Source organism: Procambarus clarkii, chromosome 36 (assembly GCF_040958095.1).
Source record: "Procambarus clarkii isolate CNS0578487 chromosome 36, FALCON_Pclarkii_2.0, whole genome shotgun sequence".
NCBI lineage: Eukaryota > Metazoa > Arthropoda > Malacostraca > Decapoda > Cambaridae > Procambarus > Procambarus clarkii.
In genome coordinates, this window is record NC_091185.1 from 33,130,092 (window position 1) to 33,151,954 (window position 21,863).

The window sequence follows — 21,863 nt, forward strand, 5'->3', positions numbered from 1 at the left end:
TGACACTTGCTCAACTCTCATCCAATCTGTATCATGATGAGGAACCCTCCTCACAACTCCACCTCTTGCTCGTAGCCGCTAGTGCAGGCAGGCAAGCAGAGAAAGGTAGGAAGGCAAGCAGAGGAAAGCAGGAGGGCAAGCAGAGGAAGGCAGGCAGGCAAGCAGAGTAAGGAAGGTAGGCAAGCAGAGGAAAGCAGGCAGGCAAGCAGAGTAAAACAGGCAGGCAAGCAGAGGAAAACAGGCAGGCAAGCAGAGGAAGGCAGGCAGGCAAGCAGACGAAAGCAGGCAGGCAAGCAGAGGTAGAGGACACGGAAGGAGAGCCAGGCAATCCAGCAGGTAGTCTGTTAGCCAGTCTGGATCTGAATGGTCCCATTCAATTCCCAGTGATTTATCTTCCGTCTTCGATGCGTGTTATGAACGTGTTTTTCTTAGGACGTGACCTGCTGACCCTTCCTATTGATCCCAGCTCTGGACACGCCTGAGGACCGCAGCTTGGGACACGCCTGAGGACCACAGCTCTGGACACGCCTGAGGACCGCAGCTCTGGACACGTCTGAGGACCACAGCTCTGGACACGCCTGAGGACCGCAGCTCTGGACACGCCTGAGGACCACAGCTCTGGACACGCCTGAGGACCACAGCTCTGGACACGCCTGAGGACCACCACTCTGGACACGTCTGAGGACCACCACTCTGGACACGTCTGAGGACCACAGCTCTGGACACGCCTGAGGACCACAGCTTTGGACACGTCTGAGGACCACAGCTTTGGACACGCCTGAGGACCACAGCTCTGGACACGCCTTAGGACCACAGCTTGGGACACGCCTGAGGACAGCAGCTTGGGACACGCCTGAGGACCACAGCTCTGGACACGCGAGAGGACCACAGCTCTGGACACGCCTGAGGACCACAGCTCTGGACACGCCTGAGGACCACCACTCTGGACACGTCTGAGGACCACAGCTTGGGACACGCCTGAGGACCGCAGCTTGGGACACGCCTGAGGACCACCACTCTGGACACGCCTGAGGACCACAGCTCTGGACACGCCTGAGGACCGCAGCTCTGGACACGCCTGAGGACCGAAGCTCTGGACACGTCTGAGGACCACCACTCTGGACACGTCTGAGGACCACAGCTCTGGACACGCCTGAGGACCGCAGCTCTGGACACGTCTGAGGACCGCAGCTCTGGACACGCCTGAGGACCACAGCTCTGGACACGTCTGAGGACCACAGCTCTGGACACGCCTGAGGACCACAGCTCTGGACACGTCTGAGGACCACAGCTCCGGACACGCCTGAGGACCACCACTCTAGACACGCCTGAGGACCACAGCTCTGGACACGCCTGAGGACCACAGCTCTGGACACGCCTGAGGACCACCACTCTGGACACGTCTGAGGACCACAGCTTGGGACACGCCTGAGGACCGCAGCTTGGGACACGCCTGAGGACCGCAGCTCTGGACACGCCTGAGGACCACAGCTCTGGACACGCCTGAGGACCGCAGCTCTGGACACGCCTGAGGACCGCAGCTCTGGACACGCCTGAGGACCACAGCTCTGGACACGCCTGAGGACCACCACTCTGGACACGTCTGAGGACCGCAGCTTGGGACACGCCTGAGGACCGCAGCTCTGGACACGCCTGAGGACCACAGCTCTGGACACGTCTGAGGACCACCACTCTGGACACGTCTGAGGACCACCACTCTGGACACGTCTGAGGACCACAGCTCTGGAGACGTCTGAGGACCACAGCTCTGGACACGCCTGAGGACCACAGCTTTGGACACGTCTGAGGACCACAGCTTTGGACACGCCTGAGGACCACAGCTCTGGACACGCCTTAGGACCACAGCTTGGGACACGCCTGAGGACCGCAGCTTGGGACACGCCTGAGGACCACCACTCTGGACACGCCTGAGGACCACAGCTCTGGACACGCCTGAGGACCGCAGCTCTGGACACGCCTGAGGACCACAGCTCTGGACACGCCTGAGGACCACCACTCTGGACACGTCTGAGGACCACAGCTTGGGACACGCCTGAGGACCGCAGCTTGGGACACGCCTGAGGACCACCACTCTGGACACGCCTGAGGACCACAGCTCTGGACACGCCTGAGGACCGCAGCTCTGGACACGCCTGAGGACCGCAGCTCTGGACACGTCTGAGGACCACCACTCTGGACACGTCTGAGGACCACAGCTCTGGACACGCCTGAGGACCGCAGCTCTGGACACGTCTGAGGACCGCAGCTCTGGACACGCTTGAGGACCACAGCTCTGGACACGTCTGAGGACCACAGCTCTGGACACGCCTGAGGACCACAGCTCTGGACACGTCTGAGGACCACAGCTCCGGACACGCCTGAGGACCACCACTCTAGACACGCCTGAGGACCACAGCTCTGGACACGCCTGAGGACCACAGCTCTGGACACGCCTGAGGACCACCACTCTGGACACGTCTGAGGACCACAGCTTGGGACACGCCTGAGGACCGCAGCTTGGGACACGCCTGAGGACCGCAGCTCTGGACACGCCTGAGGACCACAGCTCTGGACACGCCTGAGGACCGCAGCTCTGGACACGCCTGAGGACCGCAGCTCTGGACACGCCTGAGGACCACAGCTCTGGACACGCCTGAGGACCACCACTCTGGACACGTCTGAGGACCGCAGCTTGGGACACGCCTGAGGACCGCAGCTCTGGACACGCCTGAGGACCACAGCTCTGGACACGTCTGAGGACCACCACTCTGGACACGTCTGAGGACCACCACTCTGGACACGTCTGAGGACCACAGCTCTGGAGACGTCTGAGGACCACAGCTCTGGACACGCCTGAGGACCACAGCTTTGCACACGTCTGAGGACCACAGCTTGGGACACGCCTGAGGACCGCAGCTCTGGACACGCCTGAGGACCACAGCTCTGGACACGCCTGAGGACCACCACTCTGGACACGTCTGAGGACCACAGCTTGGGACACGCCTGAGGACCGCAGCTCTGGACACGCCTGAGGACCACAGCTCTGGACACGTCTGAGGACCACCACTCTGGACACGTCTGAGGACCACCACTCTGGACACGTCTGAGGACCACAGCTCTGGACACGCCTGAGGACCACAGCTTTGGACACGTCTGAGGACCACAGCTTTGGACACGCCTGAGGACCACAGCTCTGGACACGCCTGAGGACCACAGCTTGGGACACGCCTGAGGACCGCAGCTTGGGACACGCCTGAGGACCACAGCTCTGGACACGCGAGAGGACCACAGCTCTGGACACGCCTGAGGACCACAGCTCTGGACACGCCTGAGGACCACCACTCTGGACACGTCTGAGGACCACAGCTTGGGACACGCCTGAGGACCGCAGCTTGGGACACGCCTGAGGACCACCACTCTGGACACGCCTGAGGACCACAGCTCTGGACACGCCTGAGGACCGCAGCTCTGGACACGCCTGAGGACCGCAGCTCTGGACACGTCTGAGGACCACCACTCTGGACACGTCTGAGGACCACAGCTCTGGACACGCCTGAGGACCGCAGCTCTGGACACGTCTGAGGACCGCAGCTCTGGACACGCCTGAGGACCACAGCTCTGGACACGTCTGAGGACCACAGCTCTGGACACGCCTGAGGACCACAGCTCTGGACACGTCTGAGGACCACAGCTCTGGACACGCCTGAGGACCACCACTCTAGACACGCCTGAGGACCACAGCTCTGGACACGCCTGAGGACCACAGCTCTGGACACGCCTGAGGACCACCACTCTGGACACGTCTGAGGACCACAGCTTGGGACACGCCTGAGGACCGCAGCTTGGGACACGCCTGAGGACCGCAGCTCTGGACACGCCTGAGGACCACAGCTCTGGACACGCCTGAGGACCGCAGCTCTGGACACGCCTGAGGACCGCAGCTCTGGACACGCCTGAGGACCACAGCTCTGGACACGCCTGAGGACCGCAGCTCTGGACACGTCTAAGGACCACAGCTTGGGACACGCCTGAGGACCGCAGCTCTGGACACGTCTGAGGACCGCAGCTCTGGACACGCCTGAGGACCACAGCTCTGACACGCCTGAGGACCACAGCTCTGGACACGACTGAGGACCACCACTCTGGACACGTCTGGGGACCACAGCTCTGGACACGCCCGAGGACCACCACTCTGGACACGTCTGAGGACCACCACTCTGGACACGTCTGAGGACCACCACTCTGGACACGTCTGAGGACCACAGCTTGGGACACGCCTGAGGACCGCAGCTCTGGACACGCCTGAGGACCACAGCTCTGGACACGCCTGAGGACCACAGCTCTGGACACGCCTGAGGACCACCACTCTGGACACGCCTGAGGACCACCACTCTGGACACGTCTGAGGACCACCACTCTGGACACGCCTGAGGACCACCACTCTGGACACGCCTGAGGACCACCACTCTGGACACGTCTGAGGACCACAGCTTGGGACACGCCTGAGGACCGCAGCTCTGGACACGCCTGAGGACCGCAGCTCTGGACACGCCTGAGGACCAGAGCTCTGGACACGACTGAGGACTACAGCTCTGGACACGCCTGAGGACCGCAGCTCTGGACACGCCTGAGGACCACAGCTCTGGACACTCCTGAGGACCGCAGCTCTGGACACGCCTGAGGACCACAGCTCTGGACACGCCTGAGGACCGCAGCTCTGGACACGCCTGAGGACCGCAGCTCTGGACACGTCTGGGGACCACAGCTCTGGACACGCCTGAGGATCACCACTCTAGACACGTCTGAGGACCACAGCTTGGGACACGCCTGAGGACCGCAGCTTGGGACACGCCTGAGGACCACCACTCTGGACACGCCTGAGGACCACAGCTCTGGACACGCCTGAGGACCACAACTCTGGACACGTCTGGGGACCACAGCTCTGGACACGCCTGAGGACCACCACTCTGGACACGTCTGAGGACCACCACTCTGGACACGTCTGAGGACCACCATTCTGGACACGTCTGAGGACCACAGCTTGGGACACGCCTGAGGACCAAAGCTTGGGACACGCCTGAGGACCGCAGCATGGGACACGCCTGAGGACCGCACCTCTGGACACGTCTGGGGACCACAGCTCTGGACACGCCTGAGGACCACCACTCTGGACACGCCTGAGGACCACCACTCTGGACACGTCTGAGGACCACCACTCTGGACACGTCTGAGGACCACAGCTTGGGACACGTCTGAGGACCACAGCTTGGGACACGCCTGAGGACCACCACTCTGGACACGCCTGAGGACCACAGCTTGGAACACGCCTGAGGACCGCAGCTCTGGACACGCCTGAGGACCACAGCTCTGGACACGCCTGAGGACCACAGCTCTGGACACGCCTGAGGACCGCAGCTCTGGACACGCCTGAGGACCACAGCTCTGGACACGCCTGAGGACCGCAGCTCTGGACACGTCTGAGGACCACAGCTTGGGACACGCCTGAGGACCGCAGCTTGGGACACGCCTGAGGACCGCAGCTCTGGACACGCCTGAGGACCACAGCTCTGGACACGCCTGAGGACCACAGCTCTGGACACGCCTGAGGACCACCACTCTGGACACGTCTGGGGACCACAGCTCTGGACACGCCTGAGGACCACCACTCTGGACACGTCTGAGGACCACCACTCTGGACACGTCTGAGGACCACCACTCTGGACACGTCTGAGGACCACAGCTTTGGACACGCCTGAGGACCACCACTCTGGACACGTCTGAGGACCACCACTCTGGACACGTCTGAGGACCACAGCTTGGGACACGCCTGAGGACCGCAGCTCTGGACACGCCTGAGGACCACAGCTCTGTACACGCCTGAGGACCACAGCTCTGGACACGCCTGAGGACCACCACTCTGGACACGCCTGAGGACCACCACTCTGGACACGTCTGAGGACCACAGCTTGGGACACGCCTGAGGACCGCAGCTCTGGACACGCCTGAGGACCGCAGCTCTGGACACGCCTGAGGACCACAGCTCTGGACACGCCTGAGGACCGCAGCTCTGGACACGCCTGAGGACCGCAGCTCTGGACACGCCTGAGGACCACAGCTCTGGACACGCCTGAGGACCGCAGCTCTGGACACGTCTGAGGACCACAGCTTGGGACACGCCTGAGGACCGCAGCTTGGGACACGCCTGAGGACCGCAGCTCTGGACACGCCTGAGGACCACAGCTCTGGACACGCCTGAGGACCACAGCTCTGGACACGACTGAGGACCACCACTCTGGACACGTCTGGGGACCACAGCTCTGGACACGCCTGAGGACCACCACTCTGGACACGTCTGAGGACCACCACTCTGGACACGTCTGAGGACCACCACTCTGGACACGTCTGAGGACCACAGCTTGGGACCCGCCTGAGGACCGCAGCTCTGGACACGCCTGAGGACCACAGCTCTGGACACGCCTGAGGACCACAGCTCTGGACACGCCTGAGGACCACAGCTCTGGACACGCCTGAGGACCGCAGCTCTGGACACGCCTGAGGACCACAGCTCTGGACACTCCTGAGGACCGCAGCTCTGGACACGCCTGAGGACCGCAGCTCTGGACACGCCTGAGGACCGCAGCTCTGGACACGCCTGAGGACCGCAGCTCTGGACACGTCTGGGGACCACAGCTCTGGACACGCCTGAGGATCACCACTCTAGACACGTCTGAGGACCACAGCTTGGGACACGCCTGAGGACCGCAGCTTGGGACACGCCTGAGGACCACCACTCTGGACACGCCTGAGGACCACAGCTCTGGACACGCTGTGAGGACCACCACTCTGGACACGTCTGGGGACCACAGCTCTGGACACGCCTGAGGACCACCACTCTGTACACGTCTGAGGACCACCACTCTGGACACGTCTGAGGACCACAGCTTGGGACACGCCTGAGGACCACAGCTTGGGACACGCCTGAGGACCGCAGCTTGGGACACGCCTGAGGACCGCAGCTCTGGACACGTCTGGGGACCACAGCTCTGGACACGCCTGAGGACCACCACTCTGGACACGCCTGAGGACCACCACTCTGGACACGTCTGAGGACCACCACTCTGGACACGTCTGAGGACCACAGCTTGGGACACGTCTGAGGACCACAGCTTGGGACACGCCTGAGGACCACCACTCTGGACACGCCTGAGGACCACAGCTTGGAACACGCCTGAGGACCGCAGCTCTGGACACGCCTGAGGACCACAGCTCTGGACACGCCTGAGGACCACAGCTCTGGACACGCCTGAGGACCGCAGCTCTGGACACGCCTGAGGACCACAGCTCTGGACACGCCTGAGGACCGCAGCTCTGGACACGTCTGAGGACCACAGCTTGGGACACGCCTGAGGACCGCAGCTTGGGACACGCCTGAGGACCGCAGCTCTGAACACGCCTGAGGACCACAGCTCTGGACACGCCTGAGGACCACAGCTCTGGACACGCCTGAGGACCACCACTCTGGACACGTCTGGGGACCACAGCTCTGGACACGCCTGAGGACCACCACTCTGGACACGTCTGAGGACCACCACTCTGGACACGTCTGAGGACCACCACTCTGGACACGTCTGAGGACCACCAATCTGGACACGCCTGAGGACCACCACTCTGGACACGTCTGAGGACCACTGCTTGGGACACGCCTGAGGACCGCAGCTCTGGACACGCCTGAGGACCGCAGCTCTGGACACGCCTGAGGACCGCAGCTCTGGACACGCCTGAGGACCACAGCTCTGGACACGCCTGAGGACCGCAGCTCTGGACACGCCTGAGGACCGCAGCTCTGGACACGCCTGAGGACCACAGCTCTGGACACGCCTGAGGACCGCAGCTCTGGACACGCCTGAGGACCACAGCTCTGGACACGCCTGAGGACCGCAGCTCTGGACACGCCTGAGGACCGCAGCTCTGGACACGCCTGAGGACCGCAGCTCTGGACACGCCTGAGGACCACAGCTCTGGACACGCCTGAGGACCGCAGCTCTGGACACGCCTGAGGATCACCACTCTGGACACGCCTGAGGACCACAGCTTGGGACACGCCTGAGTACCGCAGCTTGGGACACGCCTGAGGACCACCACTCTGGACACGCCTGAGGACCACAGCTTGGGACACGCCTGAGGACCGCAGCTCTGGACACGTCTGGGGACCACAGCTCTGGACACGCCTGAGGACCACCACTCTGGACACGCCTGAGGACCACCACTCTGGACACGTCTGAGGACCACAGCTTGGGACACGTCTGAGGACCACAGCTTGGGACACGCCTGAGAACCACCACTCTGGACACGCCTGAGGACCACAGCTTGGAACACGCCTGAGGACCGCAGCTCTGGACACGCCTGAGGACCACAGCTCTGGACACGCCTGAGGACCGCAGCTCTGGACACGCCTGAGGACCACCACTCTGGACACGCCTGAGGACCACCACTCTGGACACGCCTGAGGACCACAGCTCTGGACACGTCTGAGGACCACAGCTTTGGACACGTCTGAGGACCACAGCTTGGGACACGTCTGAGGACCACAGCTCTGGACACGTCTGAGGACCACAGCTTGGGACACGTCTGAGGACCGCAGCTCTGGACACGTCTGAGGACCACAGCTTGGGACACGTCTGAGGACCACAGCTCTGGACACGTCTGAGGACCACAGCTTGGGACACGTCTGAGGACCACAGCTCAGGACACGCCTGAGGACCACAGCTCTGGACACGTCTGAGGATCACAGCTTTGGACACGTCTGAGGACCACATCTCTGGACACGTCTGAGGACCACAGCTTGGGACACGTCTGAGGACCGCAGCTTTGGACACGCCTGAGGACCATAGCTTGGGACACGTCTGAGGACCGCAGCTTTGGACACGCCTGAGGACCACAGCTTTGGACACGCCTGAGGAATACAGCTCTGGTCACGCCTGAGGACCACAGCTCTGGACACGTCTGAGGACCACAGCTCTGGACACGTCTGGGGACCACAGCTCTGGACACGCCTGAGGACCACAGCTTGGGACACGTCTGAGGACCACAGCTTTGGACACGCCTGAGGACCACAGCTTGGGACACGTCTGAGGACCACAGCTTGGGACACGTCTGAGGACCGCAGCTTTGGACACGTCTGAAGACCACAGCTCTGGACACGTCTGAGGACCACAGCTTGGGACACGTCTGAGGACCACAGCTTGGGACACGTCTGAGGACCGCAGCTTTGGACACGTCTGAGGACCACAGCTTTGGACACGCCTGAGGACCACAGCTCTGGACACAACTGAGGACCACAGCTTGGGACACGTCTGAGGACCGCAGCTCTGGACACGTCTGAGGATCGCAGCTCTGGACACGCCTGAGGACCACAGCTTTGGACACGCCTGAGGACCGCAGCTCTGGACACGCCTGAGGATCACCACTCTGGACACGCCTGAGGACCACAGCTTGGGACACGCCTGAGGACCGCAGCTTGGGACACGCCTGAGGGCCACCACTCTGGACACGCCTGAGGACCACAGCTTGGGACACGCCTGAGGACCGCAGGTCTGGACACGTCTGGGGACCACAGCTCTGGACACGCCTGAGGACCACCACTCTGGACACGCCTGAGGACCACCACTCTGGACACGTCTGAGGACCACAGCTTGGGACACGTCTGAGGACCACAGCTTGGGACACGTCTGAGGACCACCACTCTGGACACGTCTGAGGACCAAAGCTTGGGACACGCCTGAGGACCGCAGCTCTGGACACGCCTGAGGACCACAGCTCTGGACACGCCTGAGGACCACAGCTCTGGACACGCCTGAGGACCACAGCTCTGGACACGCCTGAGGACCGCAGCTCTGGACACGCCTGAGGACCACAGCTCTGGACACTCCTGAGGACCGCAGCTCTGGACACGCCTGAGGACCACAGCTCTGGACACGCCTGAGGACCGCAGCTCTGGACACGCCTGAGGACCGCAGCTCTGGACACGTCTGGGGACCACAGCTCTGGACACGCCTGAGGATCACCACTCTAGGCACGTCTGAGGACCACAGCTTGGGACACGCCTGAGGACCGCAGCTTGGGACACGCCTGAGGACCACCACTCTGGACACGCATGAGGACCACAGCTCTGGACACGCTGTGAGGACCACCACTCTGGACACGTCTGGGGACCACAGCTCTGGACACGCCTGAGGACCACCACTCTGGACACGTCTGAGGACCACCACTCTGGACACGTCTGAGGACCACCATTCTGGACACGTCTGAGGACCACAGCTTGGGACACGCCTGAGGACCACAGCTTGGGACACGCCTGAGGACCGCAGCTTGGGACACGCCTGAGGACCGCAGCTCTGGACACGTCTAGGGACCACAGCTCTGGACACGCCTGAGGACCACCACTCTGGACACGCCTGAGGACCACCACTCTGGACACGTCTGAGGACCACCACTCTGGACACGTCTGAGGACCACAGCTTGGGACACGTCTGTGGACCACAGCTTGGGACACGCCTGAGGACCAGCACTCTGGACACGCCTGAGGACCACAGCTTGGAACACGCCTGAGGACCGCAGCTCTGGACACGCCTGAGGACCACAGCTCTGGACACGCCTGAGGACCACAGCTCTGGACACGCCTGAGGACCGCAGCTCTGGACACGCCTGAGGACCACAGCTCTGGACACGCCTGAGGACCGCAGCTCTGGACACGTCTGAGGACCACAGCTTGGGACACGCCTGAGGACCGCAGCTTGGGACACGCCTGAGGACCGCAGCTCTGGACACGCCTGAGGACCACAGCTTTGGACACGCCTGAGGACCACAGCTCTGGACACGCCTGAGGACCACCACTCTGGACACGTCTGAGGACCACCACTCTGGACACGTCTGAGGACCACCACTCTGGACACGTCTGAGGACCACCACTCTGGACACGCCTGAGGACCACAGCTTTGGACACGTCTGGGGACCACAGCTCTGGACACGCCTGAGGACCACCACTCTGGACACGTCTGAGGACCACCACTCTGGACACGTCTGAGGACCACCACTCTGGACACGTCTGAGGACCACCACTCTGGACACGCCTGAGGACCACCACTCTGGACACGTCTGAGGACCACAGCTTGGGACACGCCTGAGGACCGCAGCTCTGGACACGCCTTAGGACCGCAGCTCTGGACACGCCTGAGGACCGCAGCTCTGGACACGCCTGAGGACCACAGCTCTGGACACGCCTGAGGACCGCAGCTCTGGACACGCCTGAGGACCGCAGCTCTGGACACGCCTGAGGACCACAGCTCTGGACACGCCTGAGGACCGCTGCTCTGGACACGCCTGAGGACCACAGCTCTGGACACGCCTGAGGACCGCAGCTCTGGACACGCCTGAGGACCGCAGCTCTGGACACGCCTGAGGATCACCACTCTGGACACGCCTGAGGACCACAGCTTGGGACACGCCTGAGTACCGCAGCTTGGGACACGCCTGAGGACCACCACTCTGGACACGCCTGAGGACCACAGCTTGGGACACGCCTGAGGACCGCAGCTCTGGACACGTCTGGGGACCACAGCTCTGGACACGCCTGAGGACCACCACTCTGGACACGCCTGAGGACCACCACTCTGGACACGTCTGAGGACCACAGCTTGGGACACGTCTGAGGACCACAGCTTGGGACACGCCTGAGGACCACCACTCTGGACACGCCTGAGGACCACAGCTTGGAACACGCCTGAGGACCGCAGCTCTGGACACGCCTGAGGACCACAGCTCTGGACACGCCTGAGGACCACAGCTCTGGACACGCCTGAGGACCACCACTCTGGACACGCCTGAGGACCACCACTCTGGACACGCCTGAGGACCACAGCTCTGGACACGTCTGAGGACCACAGCTTTGGACACGTCTGAGGACCACAGCTTGGGACACGTTTGAGGACCACAGCTCTGGACACGTCTGAGGACCACAGCTTGGGACACGTCTGAGGACCGCAGCTCTGGACACGTCTGAGGACCACAGCTTGGGACACGTCTGAGGACCACAGCTCTAGACACGTCTGAGGACCACAGCTTGGGACACGTCTGAGGACCACAGCTCTGGACACGCCTGAGGACCACAGCTCTGGACACGTCTGAGGATCACAGCTTTGGACACGTCTGAGGACCACAGCTCTGGACACGTCTGAGGACCACAGCTTGGGACACGTCTGAGGACCGCAGCTTTGGACACGCCTGAGGACCATAGCTTGGGACACGTCTGAGGACCGCAGCTTTGGACACGCCTGAGGACCACAGCTTTGGACACGCCTGAGGAATACAGCTCTGGTCAAGCCTGAGGACCACAGCTCTGGACACGTCTGAGGACCACAGCTCTGGACACGTCTGGGGACCACAGCTCTGGACACGCCTGAGGACCACAGCTTGGGACACGTCTGAGGACCACAGCTTTGGACACGCCTGAGGACCACAGCTTGGGACACGTCTGAGGACCACAGCTTGGGACACGTCTGAGGACCACAGCTTGGGACACGTCTGAGGACCACAGCTTGGGACACGTCTGAGGACCGCAGCTTTGGACACGTCTGAGGACCACAGCTTGGGACACGTCTGAGGACCGCAGCTTTGGACACGTCTGAGGACCACAGCTTTGGACACGCCTGAGGACCACAGCTCTGGACACAACTGAGGACCACAGCTTGGGACACGTCTGAGGACCGCAGCTCTGGACACGTCTGAGGATCGCAGCTCTGGACACGCCTGAGGACCACAGCTTTGGACACGCCTGAGGACCGCAGCTCTGGACACGCCTGAGGATCACCACTCTGGACACGCCTGAGGACCACAGCTTGGGACACGCCTGAGGACCGCAGCTTGGGACACGCCTGAGGGCCACCACTCTGGACACGCCTGAGGACCACAGCTTGGGACACGCCTGAGGACCACAGGTCTGGACACGTCTGGGGACCACAGCTCTGGACACGCCTGAGGACCACCACTCTGGACACGCCTGAGGACCACCACTCTGGACACGTCTGAGGACCACAGCTTGGGACACGTCTGAGGACCACAGCTTGGGACACGTCTGAGGACCACCACTCTGGACACGTCTGAGGACCAAAGCTTGGGACACGCCTGAGGACCGCAGCTCTGGACACGCCTGAGGACCACAGCTCTGGACACGCCTGAGGACCACAGCTCTGGACACGCCTGAGGACCACAGCTCTGGACACGCCTGAGGACCGCAGCTCTGGACACGCCTGAGGACCACAGCTCTGGACACTCCTGAGGACCGCAGCTCTGGACACGCCTGAGGACCACAGCTCTGGACACGCCTGAGGACCGCAGCTCTGGACACGCCTGAGGACCGCAGCTCTGGACACGTCTGGGGACCACAGCTCTGGACACGCCTGAGGATCACCACTCTAGGCACGTCTGAGGACCACAGCTTGGGACACGCCTGAGGACCGAAGCTTGGGACACGCCTGAGGACCACCACTCTGGACACGAATGAGGACCACAGCTCTGGACACGCTGTGAGGACCACCACTCTGGACACGTCTGGGGACCACAGCTCTGGACACGCCTGAGGACCACCACTCTGGACACGTCTGAGGACCACCACTCTGGACACGTCTGAGGACCACCATTCTGGACACGTCTGAGGACCACAGCTTGGGACACGCCTGAGGACCACAGCTTGGGACACGCCTGAGGACCGCAGCTTGGGACACGCCTGAGGACCGCAGCTCTGGACACGTCTGGGGACCACAGCTCTGGACACGCCTGAGGACCACCACTCTGGACACGCCTGAGGACCACCACTCTGGACACGTCTGAGGACCACCACTCTGGACACGTCTGAGGACCACAGCTTGGGACACGTCTGTGGACCACAGCTTGGGACACGCCTGAGGACCACCACTCTGGACACGCCTGAGGACCACAGCTTGGAACACGCCTGAGGACCGCAGCTCTGGACACGCCTGAGGACCACAGCTCTGGACACGTCTGGGGACCACAGCTCTGGACACGCCTGAGGATCACCACTCTAGGCACGTCTGAGGACCACAGCTTGGGACACGCCTGAGGACCGAAGCTTGGGACACGCCTGAGGACCACCACTCTGGACACGCATGAGGACCACAGCTCTGGACACGCTGTGAGGACCACCACTCTGGACACGTCTGGGGACCACAGCTCTGGACACGCCTGAGGACCACCACTCTGGACACGTCTGAGGACCACCACTCTGGACACGTCTGAGGACCACCATTCTGGACACGTCTGAGGACCACAGCTTGGGACACGCCTGAGGACCACAGCTTGGGACACGCCTGAGGACCGCAGCTTGGGACACGCCTGAGGACCGCAGCTCTGGACACGTCTGGGGACCACAGCTCTGGACACGCCTGAGGACCACCACTCTGGACACGCCTGAGGACCACCACTCTGGACACGTCTGAGGACCACCACTCTGGACACGTCTGAGGACCACAGCTTGGGACACGTCTGTGGACCACAGCTTGGGACACGCCTGAGGACCACCACTCTGGACACGCCTGAGGACCACAGCTTGGAACACGCCTGAGGACCGCAGCTCTGGACACGCCTGAGGACCACAGCTCTGGACACGCCTGAGGACCACAGCTCTGGACACGCCTGAGGACCGCAGCTCTGGACACGCCTGAGGTCCACAGCTCTGGACACGCCTGAGGACCGCAGCTCTGGACACGTCTGAGGACCACAGCTTGGGACACGCCTGAGGACCGCAGCTTGGGACACGCCTGAGGACCGCAGCTCTGGACACGCCTGAGGACCACAGCTCTGGACACGCCTGAGGACCACAGCTCTGGACACGCCTGAGGACCACCACTCTGGACACGTCTGGGGACCACAGCTCTGGACACGCCTGAGGACCACCACTCTGGACACGTCTGAGGACCACCACTCTGGACACGTCTGAGGACCACCACTCTGGACACGTCTGAGGACCACCACTCTGGACACGCCTGAGGACCACCACTCTGGACACGTCTGAGGACCACAGCTTGGGACACGCCTGAGGACCGCAGCTCTGGACACGCCTGAGGACCGCAGCTCTGGACACGCCTGAGGACCGCAGCTCTGGACACGCCTGAGGACCACAGCTCTGGACACGCCTGAGGACCGCAGCTCTGGACACGCCTGAGGACCGCAGCTCTGGACACGCCTGAGGACCACAGCTCTGGACACGCCTGAGGACCGCAGCTCTGGACACGCCTGAGGACCACAGCTCTGGACACGCCTGAGGACCGCAGCTCTGGACACGCCTGAGGACCGCAGCTCTGGACACGCCTGAGGACCGAAGCTCTGGACACGCCTGAGGACCACAGCTCTGGACACGCCTGAGGACCGCAGCTCTGGACACGCCTGAGGATCACCACTCTGGACACGCCTGAGGACCACAGCTTGGGACACGCCTGAGTACCGCAGCTTGGGACACGCCTGAGGACCACCACTCTGGACACGCCTGAGGACCACAGCTTGGGACACGCCTGAGGACCGCAGCTCTGGACACGTCTGGGGACCACAGCTCTGGACACGCCTGAGGACCACCACTCTGGACACGCCTGAGGACCACCACTCTGGACACGTCTGAGGACCACAGCTTGGGACACGTCTGAGGACCACAGCTTGGGACACGCCTGAGGACCACCACTCTGGACACGCCTGAGGACCACAGCTTGGAACACGCCTGAGGACCGCAGCTCTGGACACGCCTGAGGACCACAGCTCTGGACACGCCTGAGGACCACAGCTCTGGACACGCCTGAGGACCACCACTCTGGACACGCCTGAGGACCACCACTCTGGACACGCCTGAGGACCACAGCTCTGGACACGTCTGAGGACCACAGCTTTGGACACGTCTGAGGACCACAGCTTGGGACACGTCTGAGGACCACAGCTCTGGACACGTCTGAGGACCACAGCTTGGGACACGTCTGAGGACCGCAGCTCTGGACACGTCTGAGGACCACAGCTTGGGACACGTCTGAGGACCACAGCTCTGGACACGTCTGAGGACCACAGCTTGGGACACGTCTGAGGACCACAGCTCTGGACACGCCTGAGGACCACAGCTCTGGACACGTCTGAGGATCACAGCTTTGGACACGTCTGAGGACCACAGCTCTGGACACGTCTGAGGACCACAGCTTGGGACACGTCTGAGGACCGCAGCTTTGGACACGCCTGAGGACCATAGCTTGGGACACGTCTGAGGACCGCAGCTTTGGACACGCCTGAGGACCACAGCTTTGGACACGCCTGAGGAATACAGCTCTGGTCACGCCTGAGGACCACAGCTCTGGACACGTCTGAGGACCACAGCTCTGGACACGTCTGGGGACCACAGCTCTGGACACGCCTGAGGACCACAGCTTGGGACACGTCTGAGGACCACAGCTTTGGACACGCCTGAGGACCACAGCTTGGGACACGTCTGAGGACCACAGCTTGGGACACGTCTGAGGACCGCAGCTTTGGACACGTCTGAGGACCACAGCTCTGGACACGTCTGAGGACCACAGCTTGGGACACGCCTGAGGACCACAGCTCTGGACACAACTGAGGACCACAGCTTGGGACACGTCTGAGGACCGCAGCTCTGGACACGTCTGAGGATCGCAGCTCTGGACACGCCTGAGGACCACAGCTTTGGACACGCCTGAGGACCGCAGCTCTGGACACGCCTGAGGATCACCACTCTGGACACGCCTGAGGACCACAGCTTGGGACACGCCTGAGGACCGCAGCTTGGGACACGCCTGAGGACCACCACTCTGGACACGCCTGAGGACCACAGCTTGGGACACGCCTGAGGACCGCAGGTCTGGACACGTCTGGGGACCACAGCTCTGGACACGCCTGAGGACCACCACTCTGGACACGCCTGAGGACCACCACTCTGGACACGTCTGAGGACCACAGCTTGGGACACGTCTGAGGACCACAGCTTGGGACACGCCTGAGGACCACCACTCTGGACACGCCTGAGGACCACAGCTTGGAACACGCCTGAGGACCGCAGCTCTGGACACGCCTGAGGACCACAGCTCTGGACACGCCTGAGGACCGCAGCTCTGGACACGCCTGAGGACCACCACTCTGGACACGCCTGAGGGTCACCACTCTGGACACGCCTGAGGACCACAGCTCTGGACACGTCTGAGGACCACAGCTTTGGACACGTCTGAGGACCACAGCTTGGGACACGTCTGAGGACCACAGCTCTGGACACGTCTGAGGACCACAGCTTGGGACACGTCTGAGGACCGCAGCTCTGGACACGTCTGAGGACCACAGCTTGGGACACGTCTGAGGACCACAGCTCTGGACACGCCTGAGGACCATAGCTCTGGACACGTCTGAGGACCACAGCTTGGGACACGTCTGAGGACCACAGCTTGGGAAACGTCTGAGGACCACAGCTCTGGACACGTCTGAGGACCACAGCTTTGGACACGTCTGAGGACCACAGCTCTGGACACGTCTGAGGACCACAGCTTGGGACACGTCTGAGGACCACAGCTCTGGACACGCCTGAGGACCACAGCTCTGGACACGTCTGAGGATCACAGCTTTGGACACGTCTGAGGACCACAGCTCTGGACACGTCTGAGGACCACAGCTTGGGACACGTCTGAGGACCGCAGCTTTGGACACGCCTGAGGACCATAGCTTGGGACACGTCTGAGGACCGCAGCTCTGGACACGCCTGAGGACCACAGCTTTGGACACGCCTGAGGAATACAGCTCTGGTCACGCCTGAGGACCACAGCTCTGGACACGTCTGAGGACCACAGCTCTGGACACGTCTGGGGACCACAGCTCTGGACACGCCTGAGGACCACAGCTTGGGACACGTCTGAGGACCACAGCTTTGGACACGCCTGAGGACCACAGCTTGGGACACGTCTGAGGACCACAGCTTGGGATACGTCTGAGGACCGCAGCTTTGGACACGTCTGAGGACCACAGCTCTGGACACGTCTGAGGACCACAGCTTGGGATACGTCTGAGGACCACAGCTTGGGACACGTCTGAGGACCGCAGCTTTGGACACGTCTGAGGACCACAGCTTTGGACACGCCTGAGGACCACAGCTCTGGACACAACTGAGGACCACAGCTTGGGACACGTCTGAGGACCGCAGCTCTGGACACGTCTGAGGATCGCAGCTCTGGACACGCCTGAGGACCACAGCTTTGGACACGCCTGAGGACCACGGCTCTGGACACGTCTGGGGACGACAGCTCTGGACACGTCTGAGGATCGCAGCTCTGGACACGCCTGAGGACAGCAGCTTTGGACACGCCTGAGGACCACGGCTCTGGACACGTCTGGGGACGACAGCTCTGGACACGTCTGAGGACCACAGCTTGGGACACGTCTGAGGACCGCAGCTTTGGACACGCCTGAGGACCACAGCTTGGGACCAGTCGGAGGACCGCAGCTTTGGACACGCCTGAGGACCACAGCTTGGGACACGTCTGAGGACCACAGCTTTGGACACGTCTGAGGACCACAGCTCTGGACACATCTGAGGACCACAGCTCTGGACACGTCTGAGGACCACGGCTCTGGACACGTCTGAGGACCATAGCTCTGGACACGTCTGAGGACCGCAGCTCTGGACACGCCTGAGGACCACAGCTCTGGACACGTCTGAGGACCACAGCTCTGGACACGTCTGGGGACCACGGCTCTGGACACGTCTGGGGACCACAGCTCTGGACACGTCTGAGGACCGCAGCTCTGGACACGCCTGAGGACCACAGCTCTGGACACGTCTGAGGACCGCTGCTCTGGACACGCCTGAGGACCACAGCTCTGGACACATCTGAGGATCACGGCTCTGGACACGTCTGAGGACCACAGCTCTGGACACGTCTGGGGACCACAGCTTGGGACACGTCTGGGGACCACTGCTCTGGACACGTCTGGGGACCACAGCTCTGGACACGTCTGGGGACCACAGCTTGGGACACGTCTGGGGACCACAGCTCTGGACACGTCTGAGGACCGCAGCTGTGGACACGTCTGAGGACCAGCTCTGGACCCTTCTGAGGACCACAGCTCTGGACACGGCTTAGGACCACAGCTCTGGACACGGCTTAGGACCACAGCTCTGGACACGGCTTAGGACCACAGCTCTGGACACGTCTGGGGACCACTGCTCTGGACACGTCTGAGGACCGCAGCTGTGGACACGTCTGAGGACCAGCTCTGAACACGTCTGAGGACCACAGCTCTGGACATATCTCAGGACCCCAGCTGTGGCCACGTCTGATGACCTCAGCTGTGGACACATCTGAGGACCGCAGCTGTGGACACGTCTGAGGACCACAGATCTCGACACATCTGAGCACTGCACCTCTGGTCACGTCTGAGGGTCCGAGAGAGTTCATCTACCAAACATTTGCGGTTATCTTTCCTGTACAAGATTGGAGGCTTGTGTGTGTACTCACCTTGTGTCATTTGTGGAAGATGAGCCACGGTTCTTGGGTCCCGCCTCTCAACTCCTAATCGAATCGTGAATAGATTCCAGAGCCTATTGTGCGTAGTCATATCTACACAAAGTTCCTTTGGAGTCTGCTTACACCAGTTCACATCTTGGCGCATAACAGTTGTTCACTACTCTGACACCGACAGAACTCTTTCTCATGTCTCTGTGGTCCATGTCGGTGCTCAGTTACCATCTATGTCCCCTTGTTCGAGTGCCCAACCACGTGGGCTGGACGGTAGAGCGACGGTCTTGCTTCATGCAGGTCGGGGTTCAATCCCCGACCGTCCAAGTGGTTGGACACTATTCCTTCCCTCTCCCTTCCATCACAAATCCTTACCCAGACTTTACCCTTCCCAGTGCTTTATTGTCGAAATGTCATTTTGCTTTCGCCTCATAGTTCCCTTTCCTTGTTCGTGTAACAACCTTTGCTAAATAGTCTGTGTTGTATATTTCTTGAATATTTTTATGAGGTAATCATGTCTCGTCTGAGTCTTCCCTCATCCAATGACGGGATGTTTATCACCTTCAGTCTTTCCTCGTAGTCATACCTCTCAGCTCTGGGACCTGATGGCATACCTTGCAACTTTCTCCAGTTTCGTATCATGTTTAACGAAATAAGAACTTCATGCCGATGTCGCTAGTACCGAATTGGTCTGACACAAACGGTATACAATAATGTGACACAAACGGTATACAATAATGTGACACAAACGGTATACAATATTGTGAGTAGTATAAAGTACGACTATGACCGGCCGTTTTCATTTTTTCCTGGGCCAGTCGTAGCACCAGGGTTTTTTCCTGTTTTTCCCCCCCGGCTGGTTGTAGCATCATGGGTTTTTCTCGATTTTTTTCCTGGGCCGCTCATAGCATCAGGGTTTTTCTCAATTTTTTTTCCTGGGGCGGTAGTAGCATCATGGGTTTTTCTCGATTTTTTTCCTGGGCCGGTCGTAGCATCAGGGTTTTTTCTCAATTTTCTTTCCTGGGCCGGTAGTAGCATCAGGGTTTTTCTCAAATTTTTTTCCTGGGCCGGTTGTAGCATCATGTGTTTTTCTCGAAAAAAAATTCTGGGCCGGTCATAGCATCATGGGTTTTTCTCGATTTTTTTCCTGGGCTGGTCGTAGCATCTGGGTTTTCTGTGTAACACGTGGAGGGTTTCTCGTCTTATCTTCTTCTCCCCCTCTACCCGTATTCTTACTTTTATTTCTCTACAAGGGACTCCAAAACTTTACTAAAGCCGATTCCACGCCACGTGGTCCTAAGACGATTGACCGACTTAGGATTCTACAACCCGTATGACGTGACATAGACTTTGAGCAAAACCCTAGAGTCGCCTCCGCCGCCACCACCAGACCAGTAACACAGAGCAATGATCGAGGTCTGGATCGATCATGCTAATTAATCAACCTTGGGGCTTGATCCCCACTATAACCGATGACCTTGAGTGTGGAATAAATTAGACGGGAATAATGAATTCCGATTCGATGTTAGGATCGGCGCCCAATTCAACTGCCTCGTAGGGACCACGTGACCAGGACAAATTCATATACTGTACATATAACAAGCACATGGAAATAATAAAAATGCAAAATATTAACTAATTAATTTATTAAAAGAAACTAAAACAAAATCTAAATATGTTCACTCCCTACTTGACCTGAACGGCAATGAGTTGACTATCCCTATAAAAACTCATACAGCAACTCTACCTTGGGCGACCAGCTAAAGATGTTGGGGGCTGGTCTTGGGGGAGGTAAGATGGTTGACCTCTCCCAGTTGATCTCGCGTCCACACTGCTCTCCCTCTGTCTGGTCTTCCCCAGACTAGAGCATTGTATTGTTCCGCATCGCTTACCAAGTTACTTAGCCAGGTTTAAGTTATAACAATTAACCTCTTTTGTACTTAATTGATCCAGACTGGTTGAATTATTTTATTGAAGTTAAATTACACAAGCATCTAACGGCAGAGCTGTTCCCGTTCCCCAAAATGGTTATTTGAACTTTGAGAAATAGTGGACATGTCAACTCTGATGACCTATGACCGCCGGTCACTCGCGCCTTACAACTTAGATCTGATTCGTGACGTCACTGATGGTGACTTAACTCCAATCTCCTAATATTTAGAATACTCTTGGTACTATAACCAGGAATATTATACAATACAATTTTAATACAAAATGAATAAAGGCTAATTTCTCTAAATTACTGAATACTATAGGATGATTCATTATACACAACTATGAACAGAGACGCCCGCCATTTGTGAC